This window comes from Lissotriton helveticus, chromosome 9 (genome assembly GCF_964261635.1).
Source record: "Lissotriton helveticus chromosome 9, aLisHel1.1, whole genome shotgun sequence".
Lineage (NCBI taxonomy): Eukaryota > Metazoa > Chordata > Amphibia > Caudata > Salamandridae > Lissotriton > Lissotriton helveticus.
The window spans coordinates 494,719,524-494,735,297 of NC_136070.1; positions in this window are offsets into that span (position 1 = coordinate 494,719,524).

Below are 15,774 nucleotides of genomic sequence, written 5' to 3' on the forward strand. Positions count from 1 at the left end.
TTGGAGTTCCACCTTTTTTTTAAACATTTTACTTGGATTAATGAACATATATTTTGTTTTACTCAGGTTAATCTCAAGTCCCTTTTTAATGCAGTATAGGTGGAAAGTATTTATCAGATTTTGGAGCCCACCAGGAGTTTGGGAAATTAGAAGTGTCATCTGCTAAAAGGAGTGCAGGAATTGCCCCCCCCTAGCTTGGGTGAATCACTCTTACTTCCTTCAAGGAAGGAGGGGATGTCATTTACGTAGAGGGAGAACAAGGTTGGTGCGAGCACACAACCTTGTCGCACTCCACGCTTCACTGGGATTTCTCTAGTGAGTTCTCCCCGAGGCCCCCACCTTACTTTTGCAAAGTTATTTTCATGTATTCTAATTATTTGCACTAGTAATTCAATGGGCATTCCAAGGTTTCTCAGGTGGATCCAGAGACTGCTTCTAGGAACTAAATCGAAAGCAGCTCTTAGATCCACAAATGCTACATACAGTGTACTATGTCTAACCTTAATGTATTTCCAACACAGACACAAAAACCTGAAGACCTGGTCGATCGTACTAATCTTTTTTCTGAACCCTGCTTGGTATTTTGTTAGCAAGTCCACTTCTTCGATCCAGGACAAAAGACGCAGCAATATATGTCTAGCGAATATTTTTGTGGAATGTCTATAAGACTGATCGGTCGATAATTCGCCGGATCCAGTCTGTTCCCCTTTTTAAAAATCGTGACAATCTCCGCACCCCTCCATGTTTTCGGTATTGGGTCAAAATTTGCTATAGCGTTACATAGACCATTCATGTAAGGAACCCAGGTTCTCAGATCATGTTTTAGGAGGTCACCTGGTATTTTATCTATTCCCGGCGCTTTCCCAGATTTTAATGTTCCAAAGACATAGTTTGTTTCTTTCATTGTAAAATGTAGATTAGCTGCCTTTGCTGACTCAATCATTTCACCCGTCAGTTCTGGATTTTCAGTATTAGATTCATTTTTTGATTCCGAATAGAGCATGGAGAAATGATTGACCCAGGTATCCTCGTCCAGAAATAAATCTCTGTTTGCTACCAGCCCTATTACCTTTTGTCATTAGGTTCCAAAAACCTGCCTTGTCCTTTGTCTTGGCTGCTCTAATAAGACCTTCCCATATCTCCTCATCCCAAGCTCTTTTGGCGGCATCTAATATTTGGTTATATGCACGCCTTAGAATCCTTGTTTTGAGTAAATCCTTTCTTTTTATTGCTGCTATTAACTCCGACTTTGCTATGCGACAATCCTTAGAAAACCAGGGTTTACCATGACTGGCCCTTTCAATTATCTTTCCCCTCTTACTTTGTGTTGTTTTGCTTAGTATAGGGCCAAGAGCATCTACCAACCTACCATGTAGGTCAGTCATTGTAATTGGTGCTACGTTGCTCTCAATATATGCAGATAAAGTCTCTGAAAAAACGAAGTAAATATTAGTCATTGCCCCTATATCCCCCAAACTATTGGGCCATTTTATAGCACGGTCACTCCTATTTAGCATTATTTGGTCATCTAAAGTGCCATAATTATCTTTTGCAGAGATCGCTATAGAAAAAAGTTCTGGAGAAGCCCTCAGACTCAGGGGTAAATGACAGGGGTAAATGATCACTCTCTGTTCTGGGAATTATATTAAAGTCACACAAGAAGCACCAACAACTTAGTGACACCATCATATAGTCTATGTGACTTCGCGAGTTCATTCTAGAGAACGTGTGGACTTTAGGTCTGTCGGAAGGGAGGCGACCATTACAGGATCTAAGATTGTGACCCAAAGTTAGGCCTAGGAGCTGAATCACAGCTGCAGTACACTTGGCTTCTTTTTCACTAGCCAGAGAAGGTATGTTGTATGCTTGATCTTGTGGCTCCATCAAATCACCAAAACCGTGGACCGGCTCAAAGTTACAGTTAAAATCACCCACGATAAATACCCTTGGGCTATGGCCTAATGTATCCAGAGCACAGTCGAGTTGGTTAATAACATTCGATTCACCCTGTGAAGGCGATGGTCTATTGTAAACGTTAAAGAGGTATGTAGTTTTGTCATCTTTGTCCCTAAGCCTTAAACCCAATATATCTTGGGAATTAATGTCTAGGGAAGTGATCTCAATTTGCAAAGACACACGAACCCAAGTGATAAATCCTCCAGAGGGTCTTCCTTTTGCTGAGCGTGTTGCCCCCACCCCATACGTTTTATATCCTACCCTGTGTGGGTATTCTAGCATCGAAGTCTCCTGCAGGAGTATGATATCATACGTTTCGATGAATGAATGCCATGTTGGGTCCATCAAATTTCTATTTAGCCCCGCGATATTCCAGGATACGATAGATAGGTCTGGGCAGTTACTAAGCTTTCTATGGCAGCAAGATCCATTACTCAGAGTTTCCACACTCAGGTTTACCTTTCAAGCTTGTCCTATACCAGGTAATGTACCGGGGGGAATTATTTGGTTTGCCGCCATACGCCTGCCTCGTTAATTTTGTTTACCTCTCCTATGCAGCTAGATGTTTCTATGGTATTTATTCCCTTTGACTCTCCCCTCTGAGCTGAGGTTGGGAGAGACTCATGCTCCCCCAAGAACTTATCACTCCCAGTTGGCAGTCAGTCAACCCCCTCCAGCCCCATGAGAGAAGAAAATCTATTGGAGATGGGAATGTTGAACTTAGATGGCCTAATAGGACGGGAGGTTTGATTTCCATATCTCCAAGGGTTGCCCACTAGAGCTATTATGTAAAAGTAACTCAGTGATCTTGCAGTTATACCTCCCTCGTAGCCCTCGCTGTACCACTCACGAATGTAATTTGTCACCCTGCGATCCCGGAAGTTTATTATAATTGTATCTCCAGTAACGTCCTTTGGTCTCCTCCCTACCCATCCCGTCCTTCTAACATTTATGATTTCGCCATCCAAGTGAGGGGGTAGTGGTCTATTTACTCTTAGCCAGTGCATGGCTTTATTCTTGAGGGTCAGATAGCTCTCGAATTTCCCTACTGGAAGTGGAGGCACCCCTGTTAACACAATTACAAGGGGTTCTGCCTCTGGTGGGAGATCAATGCAGATAGCGGGCCCCATTGTCTGTTTGTCCTTGTTGGGGGACCTCTGCTTTTTATCCTCCATTTCCATATCATTTATGTTGGGAGGCCTATTTTCTGCTATTTCCTTTTGTCTAGTAGATTCCAGTGCCGTGTTCAAGATCTGCATGCTGGTTGTGTTATCGTGCTCTTTTGGATTTAGCTTGCTACTAGTTTTACTATTGAGTGCAGAGGGTGCCATTCTCACCTCAGGGACAGTCGTGGGGTGTTGCCTAGATACCAGCTCTTTAAGTAAATTAGAGTTGGCAATTCCAGTGTCAGTGATAGACCCTAATTGCTCGGTAATACGCTTAACTCTCTCCTTACCTGGACACAGCCGAGTCCAACCAGCGTCCAGGAGCCAGGGCAGTGAGAGTGAAGGCTTCCCTGCCGCAGCCGCCACCGCCAAGAGTCACTTGTGGCAAAACTACTCGCACCGCCGCCCCGGGACTACACATCTCGGCAGGCTAAGTGGCGGCGCGCACTTCTGACCTGCGAACCGCGTCAGGAGGCGTATTTAGTCAGCGCGGTCCCCGCGTCGTGGGACGCCGGGCGAAGCCCGGGCAAAGGGCGGGGCGTCTGTGGCCGTCCGGGGCTGAACGAGGCTGGGCTGGGCTGGGCAATAGATTCTGGCCTCCGTCGCTGACATTTATCCCATGGAAGTGAGACTTTCTTTTCATTTATCTATTGATTGGACTTTGATTTGATCTTCAGATATGTAAAATACTGTGTCAATAGGAGAGTAAGCTAAGTATAGTATTTAAGTATCTGGTAATTCATGATAGTCTTTATTCTTCTTCTTTTAAAAAAAAAAAAGCTTAAACTTTATGGTTTTAATTATAAATATCAACCATGTCTAAACATAAAGCTGATAAGACTCCTGCTGCTTTAGCCACATTAGATAGCTATTTGGTGAAAGTGGTTAATAAAATTAATAGTGATAGGAGAGCATCACTAGGGCGGGGGAGTTCTCCTGGTACTACCCCAACTTCACCTATCCTAGCGGACGCACCAATATTATCGGATAGTTGTGGCCCGGGGAACCAGGCAGTTGTATCTGTGGATGTTCTGGTTCATGCGGAAAATGTTCAGGACATCTCAGTTATATCCAATAATGATATTCATGATACCTCAAACAATGATATCAAGGACCAGTGTCCATCCCCCCCTAGAACATCCAGGGCTGTAAGGTTCAAGCCAAACGAGGGGGAAACCGCAGTAAAAAAAATTAGAGACACCACCTAAACGCCCACTGGGGGATTCTGAGCCGGTGGGAAGTAAAGGCTCATGTAACATTAATGTTGATCAATTGGACCTTCTAGCTAGTATCATTGATGCAAAGCTAGAAGCGCTCATTAAACCCCTAGTGTTCAAACTTGATACCATTTCTGCTGAAGTTAAAAGACTAAGAGACCTTATGGAGACACATCTGGCCCGGACTGGAAGACCTAAATGTGGTGCCAAGGGTACAGTTGAAATAAACCAGGGCACTCCCAAAGATGTACCTAAGCCACCTAGTAACAGAATAACTGAAACTGAACTTGGTATGCCTGACCCGACACCATTAATTTGTCCGAATAAGCAGAGTATTGTAGCTCGAGAGAGCATTCCTACTGTAAGAGAAAGAAGGAATAATCGCTCCACCAACCTGCCGCCTGATTGTGCCCCATATGTGGTTGTCTTGACAAACGTCCCTCCCTTGGAAAGTCATTCAACCCAGCCCCATCAGGAAACCCACAATTCACTTAAAAACAAGACAGTTTCGTGGCTGAATAAGCAATGTGGCTTCCCGATAAATTTTTCTGACCAAATCTTATCAACGAGAAGGGCGAATTGGATAGGTCAGTCTAGAAAGATCTGTAGGGGTGATTGCGTTATAGTAAATTTTAAACATCCCCAACATGTAGCTACCGTCTTGTTAAGGGCAGCCTCACTAGTTTATGTTGAGAATAGTGTTTGCCTACGCCCATTAGGCTACTTTTATACTCAATTTATTAACGTATCCCCCAATAATGATAGAAGCAGACACTATACAGACCCTCCAGGATATCGCGATTTCGCGATTTGCCGCGAAATCGGCACTTTTTTAAAAATGCTGCGATTTTTACCAAAGTGCCCGCGAAATCGGCACTTTAGTAGAAATCGCGGCATTTTTACAAAGCCGCTATATCCTGGGGGTCTAATGGATGTAATCCTGTTCCTGGGATTAACTCCGAGGTTCCACTAGGGGGAGCTGCAGTCTCGCTGCATTTCTGCTGCGCCTTGCATGGAGCTGAAATGCAAAGCGCCAACAATCTGTTACTCTCGTTGCGTGAATCGTCTGAGGAGATGGCTTGGCTAGTAGATTTCCAGAATGAGGAGGAGGCTTGCCTGTTAATGGGAGGTGCAGGGGGGTTGGGGAGCCGAACTATCTTGGGGACTAAAATCGGATCCGTCTGGGCTACGGATTGATTTGTCTGATGGAGAATAAGTGGTACACATGTGTACTAGGGAGAAACGTTTTGAGTGACACTTTTTTTTGTTTATGACCTTTCATTATTTTGTTGAAAAACTGGGCTTTTTATGGGCACGTATCCTCCTGATTTGCAAGGAGGAGCGTTAGATTGGTCAAAGACCTGAAACGTGTGCTGAGGAGACAATGTAGACGTTTGTTTTTGTACGAAAAGGGAACGTTTTGTATTTTCAGAGCGATTGCGTTTCCTATGTACGCTACATCAGCGGTAGCAAGCGCTATGTAAATGCAAACCTTTTTCCTCTTCTGGTAGACTGCTTTAGCTATCTGCTGCAGACAGCTTAACACACAGTACTCCACAGAGCACGTTTTCGGTCTGTCCTGTGCAGGTGATAGGATCAGTTTCTTGTCTATCCTAGTTGGTTTCTGTTTATTGGATGGCTTTCTTTCCTATTTTTGCGTATGTCCCTTTCAGTTAGTATTTCCTCTTTACCTTTGATTTTGATAAGACAAAGTGTATTCTTCCATTGCTTAGGTTGTTGAGCAACATTTTTTTCCACTCACTTCTTATTTAGTACTCCATGAGATGCTAGTAAGACATGCATGTTGCCGTGATCTGTGGCGATGCTTAATCTAATACAATAACCTCAGCATCATCTTCAGCATTTATAAAAAGTGCGTTTGAAATGTACCGAACATGTTTGCCACCAGTTTATTTTTTAATGTTGTGACTTTGAGCTATTTTACGCTCTGTTAGCTTAATAGAGTTATAAAAGGAACATCCGATATGCGATAGGTAGATGAAACCTAAATGTTCACTTTCACATTTTATTTTTTGTTTTTGTATTGTCCTTCTACGATCAGGAGGTCACTTCAAATTCCTAATCAAAATGTAATGTGATGACAATCATGTTTTTTATGCTTCACAAATAGTTTTTGGTTGCCTTTGTTCAACATTACAATCACATTCGACTCTCTTGAACAATTTCTCGGCTTGTATTTGTTCTGTGTGAGTGTGCATATTTGTTTGGAAGTTAATACTATGTAAGTGATCGTTTAAACACGTGGTTATTCTTTCTTTAAATGAAGCGTTGTCTATTCCCTTAATCATTTGCTTCTTTGCCTGACAAGCTTGTTTGAATGTATTGTTTATAAATAAATATGTACATCATACATTTGGTAACACCTTAGCCCAGCACACACAGACCACAAACACACTGGGAACAACACACACAGACCACACACACACCAGGGACCAACACACACAGATATCTGTGTTTGTTGTAGGAAAAACGTCCAAATAAAATGCCGCTAAATTGCCGCTAAATTTCCATATTTGTGCCGCTAAATTTCCATTTTTGTGCCGCTAAATTTGCTAATCCATGCCGCTATATCCTGGGGGGTCTGACTATAGTCCCCATTTACCTGTACAACACCCTGGCTTTGAAATTCCCATGCAGAATAGATATCAAGCCTTAAGCTCATTGGACTCTAACGATTGACATACCGAGGGCCGCGGGTTATCTGCAATGACAACTTCAGTAAGCCCAGAGATTGAATTAAATAACAAACATCTAGACCTGGAGCCAATTCAGCCGGGGGAACGGTTTGAGATTAACAGATGTGGGAGTATATTAAAGGGGAACGTAATGGTGAGGGGCAGTGCTATGGTAACAGCCGCCCCAGTTGCCCATAGTATAACGCATACTATAACGCATACCAATGTTATTAAAATTGTCAGTTGGAATCTTGCTGGACTTAAGTCCAAAGGGAACGTTTTGGGTTGGAATGACTTTATTAACACCTATGATATACTTTGTTTTCAGGAAACTTGGTGTAGGGAGGAAGTAAATTATGATGGTTTTAACGCGTACAGTCTGCTGGCTCAAGGTTCTACCTCGGGGAGAGCCAAGGGGGGTCTCCTGATTTTGGTCTCCATCAGGCGACAGATTACAGTGAAAAGGTATTGGTGTGTGGGAGCGCATGTACAGATCCTCTGGCTAATTGCGGACCAGGGTCGTAATGTATTACTGGTTAATTATTACAATAATCTGTTTGATAATTCCAGGTCAACTGTAGTCCACAATTTGGCCAGTGCTATTGATAATTTCATTACAGAACTTAATGTCGTTTTTTATTTTATCTGGGTGGGTGATTTTAACCTACCTTTGTGTGAACTGTCTACCCAAAAAGTTTGTGGGGTCCTTAATAATGATGGCGTGGATGATTTACATTTTAGACATAACAGTTATGGCGAAATATTGAACAAGTTTATGGGATGTCATGACCTGGAAATCTTGGATTTTGTTAAAGACGAATTTGGTCAGACAATCCCTACTTTTAAAAACAGGCAGAGTAGTTCAGTTATAGACCATGTGATTGTTTCATCTAACATCACTCCTCACTGTGCTTTCCCTAGGATAGAGGTCAGCTCCCTAAGTGACCACAATTATATAGTCCTGGATTTTACCTTATGGGGGAGTAGCACTGTTAAAGTAGGTACTGTACTCACTAATGTAGAGCCTTATAGACCAAATAGTGTAAGGCTTAGATGGATAGGGGAGAAAGCCAGTGAACTGCTAAACTCCATTGTCAGTGAGAGTCTGACAGATATTACCATCATATTGGATCACGGCACCGACAACGAGCAGGTCTTAGCTGCCTTTAATTCTATCAATAAATCTATTAATGCCAGGTTCACTAAACCTAAAAATGCCCATTGTAGAAATGGTCGGGGCTGGTTTGACCACGCATGTACTAGCCTGTTAAATAAGTTAAAACAGGCTCTTGCGAAAAAGCCTAGGGACCCCGATCATATCATCAAAATAAGGTCAGACTACAAGCATGCTCTGAAAAGGAGAAAGGGTGAATTACAGCAGCAGGCCTGGGATTCACTCAACCAGGCCGCAGAGCTATCCGATAACACCCTGTTTTGGGCAACGGTAAACTCTGCCTTCCTCAAGGAGGATAATATACCCGAATTAACATCTAATGTTTCTAGTGAGGGCTGGGTTACCCATTTTTCTCAGATTTTTGGTTCTGTCAACTGTGATGCTAGCAGCAATTATTACTGGCCTGTCATTTCATTGGACATTACTGTTCAAGAGGTTGAATCTGGCATTGGAGCCAGTAAGGGGGGCAAGGCCCAGGGACCCGATGGGGTGCCGATCGATGTATATAAAGCCGCCCCAAAGATGTGGAGCCCTTTGTTGACCAAAGTGTTTAATGCTGCTGTGTGTGCAGAGGCGCCAAATACTTGGGGGGGAATCCATTATAATCCCAATATTTAAAAAGGGCAGTCGGGCAGATGCAAAGAATTATCGCCCAATCTCTCTTCTTGACTCGTCAGTAAAGATCATGAGCCGAGTCATGTTGGTTAGATTAGAAGAGTGGGTTGAGCAAGAAGGCATCCTGGCAGACAGCCAGTATGGATTTAGGAAGGGTCGGGGTACACTTGACCAGTGTATTAACCTTGAACTACTGATTGGTAAATATACTGAAGCAAAGGAGGGTTCATTATATCTTTGCTTCGCCGATCTAAGTAGTGCATTCGATATGGTGGACCATTCTATACTATGGCCAACATTGTTACAGCTTGGAGCGCCGGAGGGTATAATCTTTTTTCTTGCCAGGTTATACGGAAAGCTAGAAACCTGTGCGCGCTACGGCACTAAAGGTGAATGCACCCCTAAATTCAGTGTTAAGCGAGGGATAAGGTAGGGGTGTGTACTAGCCCCCCTTTTTATACTGTTTATAAATTAAATAGATACTATTTTAAAAACCGTAAATGCAGATGCACCCAAGATCAAAGGCGTTTCTGTCCCAGTGTTATTGTATGCTGATGACGCGGTCCTGCTCTCTAGAACTCCTATTGGACTACAGCGTCTGATGGACAGATTTTCTACCTTTATTAGGGATAGGAAACTGTCCATTAACAAGGGGAAAACGCATACCATGGTCTATGGGCACAGAAATAGAGCCTCCAAGGCCTTTTTTATTGAGGGTAATAAGGTGCAAGATGTAGGTAAATTCTGCTATCTTGGTATTACTTTCTCAAAATACAGGAAGTGGATTAAAGAATTCATGAATATTAGTAATAAAATGGCCAAAAATGCACATGGTGTTTTTAGATTTGCGGCAAAAGTCGGGGATAGACGTACTAAGGACATGCTCCATATCTATCAAGCTAGATGTGTCACCATTGCTATGTATGGAGCAGGAGTATGGGAACATATTTATGATCATAAGCTACAGGTGGAGGAAAATACCTTCCTAAAAAAGCTTTTGTGTCTACCGACCTCTGCTTCCACGGAGTTGATACACCGGGAACTGGATATTAACTATCTAGCTGATGTCTTATCCCTGAGGCCACTTATGATTTGGCGGTCAATTTGGCTACAGGATGAGAAGTTGTTTAATAGATCAGTTATTGAGGATTGTTTATCTTTGGATAAATATCGCAATATCCCTTGGTTAAGATATGTAGCTGATTGTTTCTTAGAAATATTTAATCTAAATGTACTGACTGACCCGGGTGCCGCTTCTATGATCCCAAAAGCCGAGCTGAAAGCAACTTTTATGGCGCATCAGGCTGGGAAACGGGGGTCAACAAATGTATTCCTGTCCACAGTCATGTTCTTTAGTAAATATAAAATCAATGAAGGTTTTCCCAGATATTTAAGTTTGGTGACAAGACCATCCCATGAGTTTGTGCTAACAAGACTGAGGTTTGGAGTAGCACACCATTTAGTGGCCCAGCCGAGTATTAAGAAACATCCAACAGGGCCGTGCCAGTGTGAAGGCATCACCAAACAAAGCACCTTGCACTTTTTATTGATCTGCAAATTGTATATGAATTTTAGGATAGCTTACTTGAAGCCCCTGTTTGTTAAACATGGTGTATGTACAGTGAACCAGGCTATGAATCTGTTATTCAATTTGGAAACTGCCGATATCTGTTTTTTTACTGCTACATTTTTAAACCAGTCTATTAGGGCACGTAAAAGTATGTTATTTTAAGAATCATGTGTTTTAATTCTTGATTGTAATCATGTTTTACCTGTTTTTATCATTTGTTGTTGTTCTTTTATGGTCATCTTGTATGTACCGAATAAAGCTTCATGAATTGAATTGAAGTGAACTCTCTCCACTATAGGTAAGAGCATAGATTTAAACAGTTGCTCAATGTCACTCAATAACCTTTGCTGAAAGATTGTAATCGAACTCCCTAGATCGTTCCCGCTTGAAGCTGAGCCTATGCTTTTTTTTGGAGTGTTAGTGGACTTACGAGTTTTGGCTCTGCTTCCCCTTTGCTTCACACCCCCCTCTTTCTTTTTAGGGGAATGCCCACCCCTGAAGGTTTAACGTTTAAGGTCTTCTTGGAAGTGGCATTACTAGGGGATTCAAGCAATGAATCCTCAGATGAGGTTTCCAATAGTGAATCTAAGGTGGTGTCAGAGATAATTGAGTCCCTATGGATCGCTAGTCGAACTGGAGAATCTTGCAACAGCAGTGGGATGTCTGTATCTCTCAATTGATCTTTATTATTGGTACTGCATGTTGGTGTTTTCGCTAGATGTATAGCCCCCAGAGACGAACGTTTATTTTGCCATTCACTAGATATTCGTCTCTCAGTTAAAGCTATTTCTTTTTCAAGTACTGAGGCTGCCCTTGTAATGAAGGCGTCGAGTGTCCCTCTAACAGACCCTCCTATTGATGACTTCCGCCCCAGACTCGAGATATTATTCATAGTTTGTGCACTATATGACACAATGAACACAAAAAAAAATACGAGTGCAATAGAACCAGTTAGTGCACAAAACCTTACTAGGATGTCCAAGAGTCAAAGGGGCTGGCCCTGCCCAGCCTCGTACGGTCCCGGACGGCCACAGACGGCTCGCCCTTGTCCCGGGCTTCTCCCAGCGACTCCCGTGCGACTCCCGCGACGCGCGAGTACTCGCGGTCTTTTGTGGCCCACTGGGCGCGTGATGGAGTGGGCGTGGTCCTCAGGGCTTATGGGAAATGTAGTTTCCCCCGCTCGGCGGCCGCTCGCGATGTCCAACAGCGGCGGGGGAAAACCAAACAGCAGACCAGAGAATCCGGCCAAGGTGCAGCAAAAATCCAGGTAAGTCTTGCCCCAAACTGTGCGCCAAAAACAGGAACCCGCTCTGCCGCAGTACTCGCGGTCTTTTGTGCCCCACTGGGCGCGTGATTGAGTGGGCGTGGTCCTCAGGGCTTATGGGAAATGTAATTTCCCCCGCTCGGCGGCCGCACGCGATGTCCAACAGTGGCGGCGGCGGGGGGACACTAAACAGCAGACCAGAGAATCCGGCAAAGGTGCAGCGAAAATCCAGGTAGGTCTTGCCCCAAACTGTGCGCCAAAAACAGGAACCGGCTCTGCCGCAGTACTCGCGGTCTTTTGTGCCCCACTGGGCGCGTGATGGAGTGGGCGTGGTCCTCAGGGCTGCACCAAAAACAGGATAAAATCAAGCGTGGGGCTGTGCTGCGGCAGGCGAGGCGAAGCGTCTAGGGGCCGACATCCTTCTGCTCCAGGAAACACACCTGTTGGGCACTAAGGTACTGTGCCTGCAGAGATTTGGCTACCAACAGGTTTACCATGCTGGGTTTGCACGGGGGTCCAGGGGCGTTGCTATCCTGGTTCATTGTAGGGTCCCTTACACCCACACGAAGCTTTGGCAGGACAAACAAGGGAGATTTGTAGTGCTGCAGGGGGTAGTGGGGGGCGACTCCCATAGTCTTGGGTAGTATATATGCCCCGCCGCCTTTGCAATGGTCTCTCATAGAGAAGCTATATACTGTTCGGGCGATATCCCGGATGTGCTGATGGCAATTGGTGGTGACTGGAATGATGTGATGGATGCTGCTAGGGACAGGTCCCGGCAGGGGGGCGAGGTGCTGGTGGGCCGCCCCACAAAGCTGCAGGGTTTGGTGGCCGGTATGGACTGGATTGATTCATGGAGGCATACTCACGGCGATGCGCGCGAATATACATACGTTTTGGCGGTGCATGGGTCCTTCTCGAGACTTGACTACATCTTCATTCCCAGGGCAAGGGTGGGCTGCCTGGAGTCGGCGTCGATCCATCCCAGTGGTCTCTCGGATCATTCCCCGGTGTCTGTGAAGCTGCAGCTGGGTTGGGATAGACAGCCATTTCGGTGGCGCATGTCGGTGTAGCATCTGCAGCAGGAGGACTATAGGCGACATGTGCGGGAGGCTCTGTCCGCCTACCTTATATCTAACGTGGGCTCTGTTGAGGGGGCCACTACGTTATGGGAAGCCCTGAAGCCTACGCTGAGGGGCGTGGATATCGCCTGGTGTGTGGAGGCGCGGAAGCGCAAACGAGAGGCATTGGTGTGTGCAGAGGCTGAGGTGGGGGCCTTGGAGAGTGGTAGTAGACTGACGGGTGAGGCTGGTGCTGTGAGTCAACTCCTGCTGGCGCAGCAGTCTTATGCTGCGTTACTTATGGACGAGGCTCATCAGATGTGGCTTGCCACGCGTAGTAGGATCTGCCAGTGGGGAGATAAGTCCAGCAAAATGTTGCATAGGCTCTGTCAAGGGGTCTTTCATGCGCAGCAGTTACCAGGGCTACTGAATGATGCAGGGGAACCATTGACGGACCCAGGTAGTCTGGCCGACAGCTTCATGCGGTATTATGCGGAGCTCTATGCCCCGCGGGAGTGTCTCCGGCCTGATCAGATTGATAAGTTCCTGGCAGATCTGCCTCCCAAGGCGGTGACGGATGAAGTGCGCGACAAGTTGGGTCTTCCCCTGTCAGCTGAGGAACTGGGCACTGTACTGGGAGAGCTGAACTCGGGGAAGGCCCCCGGTCCAAACGGCTTCCCCAGTGAATTTTTTAAGCAATATAATACTCAACTGGCTCCTCACTATTGGGCAGCCCTGGAGGAGGCTAGGGATCAGGGTAAACTTCCCCCAGACTGGAGGCACGCGGATGTGGTGGTCTTCCATAAGCTGGGACGGCCTCCAGACCAGCACTCCTCCTATCGCCCCATCTCGCTTCTTAATGTGGAGGCCAAAGTGCTGGCCAAGGCTTTGGCCAATAGGCGCCTTCCGCACATCTTGGACCTGGTGCATCCCGATAAGGCGGGCTTTATGCCGCAAAGGGCGACCAGACACAACATTAGACGGGCCTACGTGGCGATGGAGGCGATTAGGGCCATGGGGCAGCAGGCGGGGCTTCTCTTAGCAGATATGGACAGAGCATTTGATTCCCTGAGTTGGATATACCCGTTTTCATTGCTCCCGCGGCTTAACTTGCTTCCTCTCTTATGTGCGTCTCTTGTATACCGACCTGAAAGCTTTGGTTCGGGTAGCGGGAGCGGTGTCTTCCACATTCCACATTCGGCGCGGCACCCGACAGGGGTGTCCGTTGTCGCCCTACCTGTTTGCTCTGGCCATGGAGCCCCTTGCTGCATGGGTGCGGATAGACGCTCAGCTGAGTGGATTTGACTGGGTGGGGGTCCGTCCGATAGAATAGCGCTCTACGTGGATGACGTTCTCTTCTTCTTACAGATCTCTGTAGATCAGGGCCGCGTCTTCTAGACATTCTGCAGATCTTTGGTGAGAACTCTGGCTTATATATGAATCCCCGCAAGTCTACCCTGTGGGTCTTGGGCGAGCAGACGCCGGTGGTCGGTAGCTGGGCCACTTCGCTTCAGGTAGCAGATGAAGGGCTCCAATATTTAGGGGTATTCCTGTCGGATGCCCCGGCTGTGTCTTGGGAACGGAACTTGGGGCCAGTGTGGGATCGGGTACGAGCAGACATCAAGACCTGGGCGCGTATGCCGCTCACCATTTATGGCAGATCGGCCATCTTTAAGATGGTGGCGCTCCCGCGCCTACTTTACCAACTCCAGACCCACCCCTATCCGATTCCTCCGAGCTGGTTTCGTCAGGTCAATCCTCACTTGGGACAGTTCTTGTGGGAGGGGGGTGCGGTTAGAGTGGCGCTGCGCACATGCTTCCTCTCCACTTACAGTGGAGGACTGGCCACGTCGGACGTTCTCTCCTACTATCAGGCCTCTCATTTATTGGTGTTGAATGAATGATGGTATGGTGATCGTGCGGATCCGGCTTATGCCATGGAGCGCTTCTTGATGGGCTCCAATACGCTTAGTACTATCCTTTACTCTGCGCCTCTGCGTAATGCACTGCCCACAGCTACTCGGGCGGTTTTTCTCATCTGGAGGCAGGCCCTGCGTCGCGTGGGGTGGTGGAATGTCCTGACAGCGGAGACGCCTTTATGGCACAATGGCCGTTTCCCAGCTCTAGTCTCCCTACAAGGTTTTGCGGGGTGGGACAGGGTGGGTATCTCGACCCTAGGGGATGTGATGCATGACACCACACTGAATTCTTTCCAAGAACTCAGAGATGAATTTGATATGCCCAACTCTCAATTTTTTCGCTACCTTCAGTTTTGCCACGCCCTCTCCCCCAGTTTGGTGGGTCTGGAGACGTTGCCGGACTTCAACCCCCTGGAGGCGAAGGTATTTATGGGGGACCTGATAATAAAAAAAAATTCGCGCATATACCAAACACTGGTCACTCATAGTTCTCCTACACCTCAGACACTCAGGGAACACTGGGAGGGAAATGTGGGGGAGTTGGAGGAGGAGGACTGGAGGGGGGCACTGGCTTCGCCTAGGGGCGCTGCTATTGCGATGCGCCTCCGTTTGGTCCAGTTCAAATATCTGCATAGGGTCTATTATACAAGATTACGTCTGTTTCGGGCGGGCCTGATTGCCTCGCCGGTTTGTCTTCTTTGCCAGTGTGAGGAGGGGACATTCCTTCATACCGTATGGAGATGCGAGATTGTAGCGCGCTTCTGGAGAGGGGTTTTGGCCTGTTTAGCGGAGGTTTTGGGGTGGTAGCTCCCGACCACGCCACAGTTTGCCTTATTGCATGTCATGGATGGAGTGGGGGGCAACCTATACAAGAGGCACTTGATGTTACTGGGCCTTACCACTGCTAAGAGAGACATAGCCAAAGGGTGGAAAGATCCCCGTGCCCCTAAGATGACGGTCTGGAAGAGGGGCCTGGATTTCTATATGGGTCTGGAGCCCCCGATCTTTATAGCTAGGGGTTGCCCTCGGAAGCATTTTAAAATTTGGAAACGCTGGGCAGATTACAGGGGGGTGTGGTTGGAGCCTCCAGTGGAGCGGGATGATCTCCCTCAGGAGGGGTGAGGGGGGCTGTATAA